Source organism: Euwallacea fornicatus, chromosome 17 (genome assembly GCF_040115645.1).
Source record: "Euwallacea fornicatus isolate EFF26 chromosome 17, ASM4011564v1, whole genome shotgun sequence".
NCBI lineage: Eukaryota > Metazoa > Arthropoda > Insecta > Coleoptera > Curculionidae > Euwallacea > Euwallacea fornicatus.
In genome coordinates this window covers 1,724,490-1,737,440 of record NC_089557.1, presented here as the reverse complement: position 1 = coordinate 1,737,440, position 12,951 = coordinate 1,724,490, and the positions used below count along the sequence as shown (strand labels likewise).

The 12,951-nt window shown below is 38.8% G+C and overlaps 1 long non-coding RNA gene across 1 annotated transcript; it reads left to right on the top strand.

The window, feature by feature from the left end:
* The first annotated feature begins 10,538 nt into the window (after window positions 1-10,538).
* Window positions 10,539-12,330, top strand: LOC136344350 (uncharacterized). Its single transcript, XR_010732947.1, has 3 exons — window positions 10,539-10,646; window positions 10,696-12,129; window positions 12,183-12,330. It is a non-coding gene; the product is annotated as an uncharacterized lncRNA (long non-coding RNA).
* Window positions 12,331-12,951: the final 621 nt, after the last annotated feature.

Below are 12,951 nucleotides of genomic sequence, written 5' to 3'. Positions count from 1 at the left end.
AGGCGTGTGTGCGAGCTGTAATTGATCTCATTGCACTTTACACGGATTTAAATCATAATGATTATTACAAAATATTTAAACGTATGAAATTGCTTTTGGCGATTATGATTGCTACAATATTGACCGGAGAAAATTGCCTGTTCAGATGTAAATAGGCGAGAGGTAGACACACAATTAGTCTTTGTTGAACGGGTTATTAGGAAGAACTCTAATTGATTTTTCTGCTCAAAATCGGTACTATTAAACGGTACTTTCTCGGAGAAGTCTCCATCAATCAAAGAAATAGTTTTTCCGAGCAACTTTGGGCACGCTTCGAGCATTACCAACGGCACGTACTCTCATTGTATTTGTTTAAAACGGCGCGAACAACAATATATTGTTGTTTAAATTATTTATAATTTATATAACGAGCAGCTAGAATTAATTGCGGACTTAACAGAGCAAGAAAAAATACGAAAGTTTTTTAATTCCGCGAGTTTCTTATTTCTTGTAAAGCACTTCTTTGCGCACCGCGTAAGTGGGTTCGCCCGGTTATTATGCCCAATGAGGCGGCCGTTAAGTGTGTACCACCAGCAATATATCCGTGCTCGCAGCTTTAGCGAACCAAGTGGATACTGTTACTCCAGTATATTCCCCATCGTTATCTAAACAGGCGGTTGAGCACGCGACTTTAATTGCGAAAAAAATTTATGGATTATGTATATAACGCACGGTAATTGGCCTCCGAATCTATTAAAATAATAATTTTGATGCTTTCAGACTAATTACGTGCAAATTTGCGTAAGAAGGCACTTTTTTCTCGGATAAATTGACTTGATAGTGCATATTGCAACAGCGAAAAATTCTCATTAATTTCCACTATAGGAACTTCATTGATTTTATACATGTTCAGGTACTGTGGGCGACAAAACACGGTACTTCCAGTATCGCCTGCATAATCTAACACAAAGCAGCCACTAGTACTTTGCTTTTATGACACGTAATGGTCTCCTAAATTTTTCAACTTTCGAGGCTTATCTTCAAAGAGAAGCACCGTCGGGCATGTCAAAGAGCGGCTTTGATGATCAGGGCGATGTGTGAGAAAAAAATCATGCGGCAGGAAAAAAGGTTTTCTGCTTTTGGCTGCGTCGCTTCATAAGAGGTCCCGTCCGAGGACTCATAATAATAATTTTATGCATCAACTATGCCATCACGTAGCAATCTCCCCAAAAACGGCATCACAATCGTCATTTTGCAAAACCGTTATCTTGCGGTTTTCGAAATTCTATGAAAATCGAAAATTACGTAATACTCGCTTTTGCTCGCATAAAAGCCGATTTTGATAACCCTTTGACCAATCAAAGTCACGCATTATTGCTCACGGTGCCGCGGAATCTGTTCAAAACGGGAAACATCTAGTGTGAAAAAAAATTGAAAAAAATTCAAATATTAGCACCGCTAGGATAAGGTTATCCCAGGTTAAGTTAGGTTAGTTCGCACAATAATTCTCGATTTTTTCCAAGTTCTGTTAAAAAATTCGCTATAGCATATCCCCAGTTTTTCACCCTTAGTTATATGATAATTTGTTAAATTTCTAACAATATCGTCCAGGTTAGTTCAGATTAGGCCCAATTTGTTCTCGTCGAGCTTTGACGCCATGGATTTCTCTCGCGAAGCAAATGAACACTTCCTCTCTTCACAACTGAAAATTGCCATGATCATCCCCATTTCTCTGAGCTGATGTGTGAATGAAGCGATTGGAAGCTGCAATCTTTTAATAAACCAGATGTGTCGGCAGACAGTTCGTCTCTCTGCGATTCAATTCGTATCGCCTCTCCGTGTCTCATTTCTGCCCTGCTTCATACATTAATCAATTGCTTACAATAGCGCTCAAACTCTTAATAATTAGCCGCGGACTTTGAATTAACAAACGAAACCCATCGGCGATTTCGTGTCAATATAAATATCTCAGAAATCTTTTGCGTAAATCTTTCGAAATGGAATTCCACAGGCGTTGCTCGACTCGTAAACGGCTCAAAGTGAGGTCTTTATCGACTGAGCCCCACATTTGACCAGATTTAATGCTCATTGAGCGTCGGCAATTATCGGCCCCTCGGATTTATCGATTTTTCTGGCGGTCCCTTTGATCTGCGGACAGTCCGACTTGTAATTACTGTTTGAATCCCGCGTTATTTGATACCCAATTCCAACAGTTTGCCGTTTGTTATTTTATCCACCGGTTTCGCCTGAGGTTGAAAATAGATAAGCAGGGTGACTTGCACCCAAACGATGGTGTGACTTATGGGTTCACAGGTAGTCGTCGCAAATGATCCGTGAAAAACCAATATTTTTTTACGTTTCGGCGCCCTTTTAAATCGATTCTCGGCTAATTATCTCGTAGTCACCTCGTAATGGAAAAACGGTTAAATGCAAGTGTCCGAAATTATTTTTTTCTGCTTGTTTGCCCCCTTAAATTTCACGCTTTGTTTAGCCCAATGGGCAGGTCCAGTACGGGCATTTGACCGTTGCATGTTCAAATAGATTCTCATCCGTTTAAGTCGGAATAATTCAATTAAGTTGTAAACACTCCGAGGCAGACTGGTAGATCAGTCAAAAGGAAGCAATTCGACTTCTTGTATTGCCCATAAATAATAAACGAATAAGCACGTGGATTCTAAACGATGAACGATACTTAAGTACCGTTCCATAGGATATTGGAGCGATTAGCTTTAAGTGCAATCTAGAAATAGTTTACTTAACAGAAAGATTGAGTGCTTTTTATGCAAACATAATAACGCTCGACTTATTTCATTAATATTGTTTACCGTTAGGGAGCACACATTAAGCCCCAGTTGCACCATTGCGGATAAACTGCGGAAAATCCCCCTCTAAACAGTCTTTTCTTGACAATGACATTAGCAGTACCATAAACAAAATGGCAGCAATAAAAAGTAGACCTCAAATGCTAATAACACACATTTAAAACGCAATTTGAACGGCCAGGTACATGAGAATGAGTGGTACTGGCGATTCGCATGGACCGTGTGGGCAGTACCAAGTACCAACACGATGACCGCTGCGTTTAAGTTTCTTTTGTAGGGGACTTCCGTTTTAATTAATGAGATGTCAGCGAGAGTCTATGTTTTTCTCGATTTGTTTACCCTTTAGCTTGCGTTTGGATTAGTTGAATGTCTGTAGAGATTTGTCGCTTTAGGGTCAAGTTGGATTAAGACGAGTTACTTGTACCTGTTTCCCAACCTGTGTTTAAAATGTTAACCAAGATCCCAACTGGGGAATTATTCGAAATTTTTGTTGAACGAATTAACTTGGAGACTATCGAAAACCCGCATTTTACATAATTTTTTAATTTATTTTAAAAATACGAATTTTTAATACCGCGAAACGGTTGATACATTTGAATGGTACGACGCATATTTTCCAAAAAAAAACAGTTCCATCGGTGGGGTGGATACCAGCACGTTATTGATTATTTTTGAAAAGAAAGGGGCGTACCACTGGTTTTTTCGAAATATAAAAACCATTTTCCGATTCCCCCTTCAGTCGTAAACATGAAAGCCCTTTTAAACTTTTTCTGGCTCCCACGCCGTTTTACAGTGAACCTAAAGACAATTCATACTATCGGTCAAGCCACGGTCTGTTCACGGTTAGGTCAAATATCGTAAAGCCTTCGCATGGTTTGCACAAATTCAAAGTGAATGTTAAGACATTTGATTTATCGTGACCAGACCGATCACATGAATTCTCCTTGAATCAGAATTAACCTTTTTTTTCCATTTTTTTTTTTACAGATGATGTGAGTACGTGAAGTACTAGCCGTAGATCATTGTTGTTGCGCAATACCCACCATGTTTGTAGAACTGCCCACCAAACCCACTTTCCACTCTTCACCCTCTGTCCTCTCCAGAGACTGTTACCAGGCATTATATCTGGTAAGTGTTTTCGAATTCCGATTTCCCCGTCATTGTGCAAACGATCATGTCGCTCATGCCATTCCAGCCCCGTTCCCACTCTAGCATTATCCCCGGTAGAACAACGTGGGAAAAATCACCTTCGTGATCAAAGTTTACGTACAGGATATCCCATATTCGACTCTCAATATGGGGATCTTGGAAACCATGGGATATAGAGAGTTTGTTAAATTGAGGCAAAATTGTGGTTTCATGAGAGTAGTACTTTGCCTTTTTAATTCCGATTATTCCCGGAGATACCCGGAACAAAACGATAATTGCTATTTTTTTGCTGCCTTAAATTACATCGAAACATGAAAATGGAGAACGCTTTCTTAAGACACGTTTTTCCGCGCTAGAGTATGCAAATAGTTGTTTGGAGATACGACGTTTCGGTTTTCAAATACCACCATCGCTTTTTTTTTTCTAAATGGGGACCTGACTGTTCTTTTAAGAATTCGGTTAGTCATTGATAATTGAAAAACCACCATGTGTCACACTTGCTGATTTGCGACGTCTAGATCAAAAATATTCATTATCAGGAGAAACAATACCTCAACATTTTCAGATTCTGCATTAGTGTATTCTATTAGTTCTCATAGTTCCATGAGAAAAATTGAAAACACCTATGTTAAAATGGCTGGCTCAATAAATGTCAGATATTGATCACATGACAGGCATAGACGCGTTGTGATTGGTGTCGCGGACGCGGCCCACTTTTCTATTTAGAAAAATCTTTCATTAATGGAGAATCATGCATTAGTAGTTAATGTGGTAATACTCGTCGTCAGAAAATCAAATTTTCTAACGAATAAAAACGTGATATGTTCAAAATTTACTATTCTTCAAATGGAAATAGGAATATTGCCGTTTAGCAATATTTTGAAGACTATCCAGAACGTTTGCAACCACACAAAAGTTATTTGAGATTACTTGACCAAAACCTGCTTACTGGTGGTACTTTCAGCAAACCAAGAAATCGTTATGAATTCCAGGTGGACGCTGATCAAGAAAAGGCTATTATCAAAGCAGTAAGGGAAATAGTTTTCTTATATATATATATTACGTTGCACACTAGTTACAAAAATAACTAATACTATGTATTTAATTGTTAAAAGTTTTACGCTTGCTTAAGGTTAATAACAATCCCCGATTTGGAAAAAAGTTGAAGATGGCATTGAAAAACTGAGACGTTGTATCGTTGAAAACTATTTCCATGTTGTAGCGGAAGAAAAATTTCCTTAAGAAATTGTTCTCCCTTTTCATGTTTCTATGTAATTTAAGAAAAAAAAAATTAAAATGGCAAAGTACTCCTCGTAAAGACACAACATTGCCTCAATTTAACATACGCTATTTCGTGCGGTTTCCGAGATCTCCATTTTCAGAATCGAATATGGGACACCAAGTACATTGGAATTTTTCCATTACAGATATCTTCGCCTGCATCAACTTTACTCTATGCAGTGACAAACATTGACAGAAAACTTCTCAAGGCAAAATCGCGATTATAACAATTTTTAATGCGGTTTCGCTCTCATGCCATCATAGCGTGGGAGTTCCAAAGTCGAAAACCATAACACTTTTGTTTAATTCGTTTTTTCTTTCTCTTCACCCCTGAGTGAGTTATGGGTGTCCTGGGGGTCGACGTTTGTTTAAAATTGAGTGGTCGGGCTTTCCGCTATTTAGGAAAGAATATTATTAACTTTATTAGATTTTCAGTCATAACGCGAAATTCTAACCGGAAAAAGTAACATCAAATAATTAGTCGCATAAAATTGCCGGCAAGAATTGTCTTGTATCTCGCCGGTAAGCTAAGGAATGCCCGCTCAAGAAAGAGGGAATTTACAACCCGGTCTTAACAGGTAATTTCCTTTTTCTTAACCTTTTCACCTGATATTTCATCGCCGCCGCGTATATTACGCTCTTCAATGCGGAAAATTCTAACATTTATACGTATCCTTATTGCGTTATTTTAATTTCGAAAAAAGGCCGAATAGGCTGAATGCACGATAAGGCCGAGGATAAGCGTATACCTACATGATCGTCTCGGCTGTATGTCAGCTTCAGACACGCGGTTATTATTATTAGAAATAAATTTCGGTTTTTATTGGCTGCTAAATGAGTGCATTCCAGTGTTTAAAGTCAAGGGAAAAAGTTATGAGACCACAAAGACGAATCTACCTGTCCCTTTGAAACAGGAAACGTCGTTATGGTGGATGCTTCTCGTGAATGGCCAGTCTCCGCCGGAAAGGGAAAATGCCCGGCCCTGGAAATATTACAAATTACAATAACAATGCCAGGGACAGATTTTAGATTTTAAATTTGGTCTGCTTTATTTTGTTAATTAGTGATGGCATCAGATAAAACCCATGAAAAGTCGGTTTGGTCGACACTGCTATAGCAGCAATCTCTTCTCCAACTAAGTTCATTCCAGGTCCCAATAAAACCACAAACTATCATTAACCCCTAATAAAAGATGCTCTAGTCCCACGTGGTCGTTACACCCGACCACGACAAGCAACCCCATTAACGCCCATGTGTTTTGCCATTGCACATGATCGGAAGTGTTTTGTATTTTAACGGACTACCTGATCAGGTGTCTAGGGCGACAGGTGCCTGGCCGTTTAAATGTCCACGTGTCCCTAATATGGTATATTCCCGCCATTCAAGGATCTTGGCATCTAACCCCTTATCACGAGATTTTCCAAGCATCATAACTCCTCAACCAACAACAGCACGCAATTACAGCTTTTTTAAGCCTCATATGCGTGATTCCGTGTTATGATCTAGTAAGCTTGTGACCTGCGACCTGACCCAGTTGGTAGAGTACATTCCACCGACACCCGGAATGGTCAATTCGTACGGTTCAACCGGTCGTTTGTCTTGCGAATATGGAGGCCTCAAGGTTGGGCAAGGACTCCGGGTTAGATATGAGGATGGTGATTATGTCTGATTAAGAAACGTTGTTTGAAATTCTTTCATCTGCAGGTGCGGTTATGTAATTCCGTAATACTGTCTTGTGCGATTTCATGCTGAAGGTCCTGGCCTGGCGATGGTATCGTACGCTGGTATCATGTCCCTTAATGACGTGCCAATATTTCATGATGATCTTTAGGTCATTTTATGGAGAAAAGTTCATATGAATATACAATGTTGTTCTGAAAGGTTGTCCCCTCTTGGCTGCATGTAATCAGGAAGTCAAAACATTAGGACAACTTTCGTATGCACCATTTTTCGTTGAGAATCCGCTTGACCAACATTTCTGTAGCGTCCGCTATTATATTGAGAATCTTCAATCCAAGCATCAAGTGATTTCGCGTACTCTAAAAATGCATTTTTTGTATTAATGACCTCTTTTCCACTGCAGGTTATCTTCTTTCGCATGGAAAACACTTTTTTTTCTGCGTTCCATTTTCCGTTTTTTAAAGCCAGTCCTCATCCTTGCCTCAGACCTGGCAAAGAAGCTGCCTCAAGGAAATTGGAAGTTGTCGCTTCTAATTTCTAGGTGTGCGCAAAAACGGCCTTAAAGCGTTTCTTTTCAAATCCAAATAAGAAGAAAACTTAAAAAATATATTTCGGATATCGCACGCCTCTGATTCAAGCGCGTGCCCCAGGATATGCGTGGCGGTATGTTCCGGACCGTGGCTCGTGCCACGGTGGCTTCACACGACCCAAGTTTATGGACCTCTTCTTCGAGAACTGCCTCAGCTTTGAATTACTTCTATTAGTTAACTTCATAATTGCATAACTTTGCCCACAGAACTTCCCGGAGTTGCTCGATATCTCTGAACTTACCTCTCGATATCCTTTGATTTCTGGATTTTGATGGAGGTTAAAGACAGACTCGTAATGCTCGTATTGTTTTATCGTAGAGTATTTTGGCAATTTTTTCTTTAGAATGAAATGCAGCGTGTCCAAGGTAAAGATGTGAAGTAGACTATGTGCGTTTGTAAGCCCAAAGGAAAAAATCTAACGGTGTCGTGTCCGGAGAACTGGTTGGCAAAAATGTTCACGGTGGGATTCATCCATATTCCACGCTATTTATGTGATAAAGATTCCTGGACAACTCTTGCGAGTGTGCGGCACTCTGTCCCCTGTCTAGAATTGCCGTTTCGTGTTATTTCAGATGAGGGGCGCAAATTATTTTTTTCGGTATTTGGTCTCAAAGGTGTCCTTGGTTGCCCACCTAGTGTCAGGTTGGCTTCCTTCCAGGACCGGCGACCCACTAAATTCCTTTCCTCGATTTCGGTACCGCCGAGAAGCATTACTTCGGGTCATCAAGTAACCTAAATTAACCTGAATTTTTCAATTTTCGCTAAAAACCTGAAAGAGACTTATCGCCTCATTATTTGCTTATTACCAGGCATTAGCAAAAATCCAAAAACTAACCTTGAAAATATGGCGTTCATAGCTGTGTCTAATAAGATAATTTTGATATCAATTACACAGTTTAATTCATCATCAGACATGGCAATTTAAAGCACTCTCATCATTCGACAAAGAACGGAACCCAATAGACCACCGAACCCATAAAGTCGGATGTGCGTGATTTAGAATACATTGCTCCGAAAAAAATCATAATTTCCTCTGTTGTCTTGAATGGGGCTCCGGAGGGGTTCAGGGGGGCAATTTTCTACGCTCGGGCAGTGGCGCGGGACGCCAAGTTTCCGGTAGGGCACGTGTCCGCCATCTTAGATCGTACCAAGAGATACTAGACGAAAAGGAGAATGTGTTTGTGAATTGAAAAAGTCATCTGAACTGGAGGAATGTATGTAAATCATGAAAGACAAATCCGTTCTTATTAATGGCAATAATATGTGTCAGTCGTAAAGAGGCTCTTATTTATGTTTCCGATTATTTTTCAATTTGCCCACAGTTTAGCTGCCTCTCTATTTATTTTAGTTATATAGTTATTTCGAGCGGTAATAAGTTAATTGGTGTGGTTATTTTATGTCTCCCGTAGATCGAGTTATTGGAGATTTTATCGGCATGAATATGTATGAGAACTATAAATAATCGCAGTCTACTTATTTGGTGAAAATTCGTTCTAGATGAAGATCCTGCTGCGGATGTAAATAGTCATTTCAAACTGATAAATCAACGATGATCCGGCTAATATGTAATTTTCATCGATTTATCGATCTTTCCCATGACATCCTCTTACGCGAAGCGGCTTATAAGAATACGGAACAATACATCAATACGAGGGCTCATCTTTCGTATTGAACCACATTATAACCGACCATTGTTATTCCTGTATTCTGAAAGATACTGTGGCTAAAGTACCTATTACGGAATAATGCGCTTCAATATATTAATCTATCATTTTAAAGAGCTGGAATTCTTTAATAGATACAGCCATATGGACACTGGAGGGTGCATCGCCCCAACAGCATTTCGAAATTCGCGCCTTTTCACCCCTTAAAAAGACACAAGAACTGGGGTGGTCGCATCTTAAGGATCAGCTGTTGCAATGTTAGACGTTACATTCCAACGGATATACCGTCTGTCGGTCTTGCTCAGGATGTCATTAAAATTTCAAATTAACCCCTTGCCCCCTTTTCACGTCATAATTATTAATTGCTAGAGCTTAATTTTCACAAACTACCTACAGGTGTAAGGAAAATGGGAAAAATGATGTTTTTGTGGAAATGTATCTGCCGACGATTTAAGACGGTCTTGGTGGTTTAGCTTGATTGACGCTGTGCGGTCTAACAAATACCCCTCAAGATTTTGGTTTACACTCGCCTAAGCATGTTAGCTCTATCACCCTAACAGTCTTTTTCTAGGTATAATTTTTTTTCCAATTCGAAGACTAAAGCGTGAACTTTACTCCCTCCAACGAAGGCCTAAAGTGGACAGTTTACTCCCAAGAAAGTAAAAATTACTTCCTCCGTTTTAATCGTTACGCAAAAAAGCCAACAATTTGCAGAAGAAATTAAATGTTCCACTCGATCTGATGCAGTTTCACCTATTGGAGTCCCGCGTTAGGGTCAACCTGGAAGGAACTGGACCAACGTTAGGAACTTCGAACGAAATTGAACAAGAATCCAACTTTTCGAGAATAAGTAGTCGGTTGCAGAGAGTTAGTTGAGCTAATTCTCTGACAGGAACCTTTCGATGTCGTGGCCTCCTCGCTCGCTCGATTCTACCCCTATCGATGTTTCTTTAATGCCATTGATTAATGTGACTAATGTAATTAATGCTATAACGAATTTTCAGCTATCAAATCCCGTGTAGTAAAGTCTTACATGCCAGTTGAACTGTTGAAGAGTGACAATAGCGTAGAGATTTCTTTGGTGGGATTCGCAAGGGATAAGTATTGCTTAACTTAACCGACCAAAACAATAGCTGACACACCTAAAAAACACCCTGCATGTAGTCAGTTTTCTCTCGAATTGCAAGTATTTCATACCCTTTTGTGTGTCTATGAAAGTTTACCTAAATTAACCTTTGAATCACAAAAATTCGCTAATCAAAATTGAACAAGTCTCGGTCATTTTAATTAAGTTCGCAGGTATTTCCACTTAACAAATTATTCGAGATAATGCCTATTCATCTTATCTTTTAGTTGATAATAATTTCACCACCAAACTTACGGCAAGATAAGACTAATTAGAACGGAAAAGTTCATTTCACGCCCTTTGTTTATATTACATGTATCAAATCAACCGCAGTTAATCCCCAGTTCTTAGATAGGTTCGTTGTCTTTCCCTTCTCTTTTAAGCAATAATAATTGTTTTTCTAGGTCATGCGTTGGAGCAAATATAAAACACTAAAATTCATTGATGTGCTAAACTGTCATAGGATTCTTTGGGACCCTAGTCATGTGAATTTCAAGAAACGCAAAGAAACAAAAAAGGCGTGGACGGCTGTGAGGTCTGAGATGGGGTCATTAAGAATTCAACAGTTGAAGTCAAAAAAATCCAGCCTTTTTAATGAGTATAAAACACGCTACATAAATGGAACAGGTGGTGATTGGTTTGCTTTTAACTCAATGGACAAATTGCATCGTTCGATCAGTATGTAGTCCAGAGAAGTCAATTCCAGATAAACAGCGCACATGCGCTGAACAGGGTACGATGTACATACACCGATGTGTGTGCAAAGTATACTTCCCTTTTAGCATTATGAATAGCACATTATAGATATAAAATTAGAATAAAAATAACGTATAGGATCTTGTCAAGTTCTTATAACCCGCCCAATATCTCTATAAGAATCCTATGTAGATCCGGTTAAATTGATCATTCTGAATGGTATTAAATGAATAATAAATTCACATGCGAAGTTCAATTGGTAGATGTTTAGCTTGTAGTGTGCCACGCAATTTCATCTTCACAGTATCTCAGTTAACATCACTTTTGGACTTTACGTTCTCAAGTTTTAAGTACTCAAAATATATCTCAAGTGTAAATTATCAGTAAGATCTTATTTGTTTGCCAGTGTTTAATTTTTTCAAGGAGATTTATTCATAAATCATTTCTGACCCATAACTTGAACGACATCGTTGAAATTACTCTATATTGGCCCTACCTTTCAATTATTATTTCTAGTGAATGATGCATTGATAACTGGGAGTGAATAAAACTTTTTTACACAGGGGATTCACAGCGCAATGGGAACGGAACGCGCACGTGTAGAGAGCCACAAAATAAGTTTGTTAATCACATAAAAATGTTTCCCCATGTCTACGGCTGCTGCTATATTGGTCTCAGAAATCGTTAGTATTAAATTTTTTTTGCATTTTTGTTTTATTTTTTGCTCATATCAAATTCGATTTTACACTTTTTATTCTTATCCCTTAAGCCCCTTTATTGCGGTGGTAGGCTGCCCGTTACCTCAAGTGCATTTTCAAAATTCGCTTAGACTACGTTAAGGCTTTGCTAAAATACAGAGCCTTTTTGGATTTCTCACAGCATGGTCTTAGGCGAATATCTCTTCAATGGGAGACATAAGAAAAAAAATTAATTGGAAAAATCGACTTGTACGCAAGTCCTTCATTGACTGCACCATTCAAATACATTACCCCGTATACTGGCAAAAGCCCTGAAAAACGATTCAAAGACTTTTTGCTGCAACCCCCAACGAACATCCGAAGTGTCTTATAGCACACGTTAGTGACGTCAAATTTTTGTATGGTTCAACAGACGATAGATAGAAAATGAACGAGAACTAAGACGTAAGTGCAATTCCATAGACTGAAGGTACTCTAATGATGGAGCAATTTTATAGACAATAAATTGGAATTATAAAAAAAATAAAAAAACATCCAAAACCAACATCAAAGCAACTTGTGTAAGACTCCAAGTGTAAAGTGCCAGTGGATACTTGGAGATTTAAACTCAAACGTAAAATAATTAAACCTGATATTAATTAAACGTGTAATTTTATATTAGTGATTATTGTGATTGCTGATTAAGTCCATGTCAAACTAATTCTGCACCTTAATCTGTATCAGTTTTTAAGGGCCAATCTTAGGAAGTCTTGTGGGATCGCATGCTTCGTCAGTGGCCAACTTCTAACCGTCCTCAACAATGATTTGACAATAAACGACTATGCAGAAGGGAAGGAAACACAACAAAGTTTAAAGCAATTTAACAAAATGAATGACTATGCAACGCATTTCGATGGTACCGTTGAAAGGCTTATTTGCACCTGACCGAACCACTCAGCGTTACCAATTTATTCAATTCCTCTTTATTTTTGCCAAAGGGACCGGCAGTTTTTGAAAGGGGGACCCTATGGGAATTGTCGGGTTTTAGAATAAATTTAAATTTGCCCCCACTCTTTGATCAATCTCTGGGAATTTTGATACAATTTTCATGCACGTGGTGTCCCAAAAATAGTGTCCGCAGTATATTTTCGTTCACATTCTCTTTGTTACTTGACACGTTTTTGAAATTTGCTTGATTGCCGCATCAACGTGCTGCAGCTAAAACCAGTGTTTATACGAAGTGTCTTCGAATTCGACAGAATCCTTATTTCTTCTTCTTTTCTATTT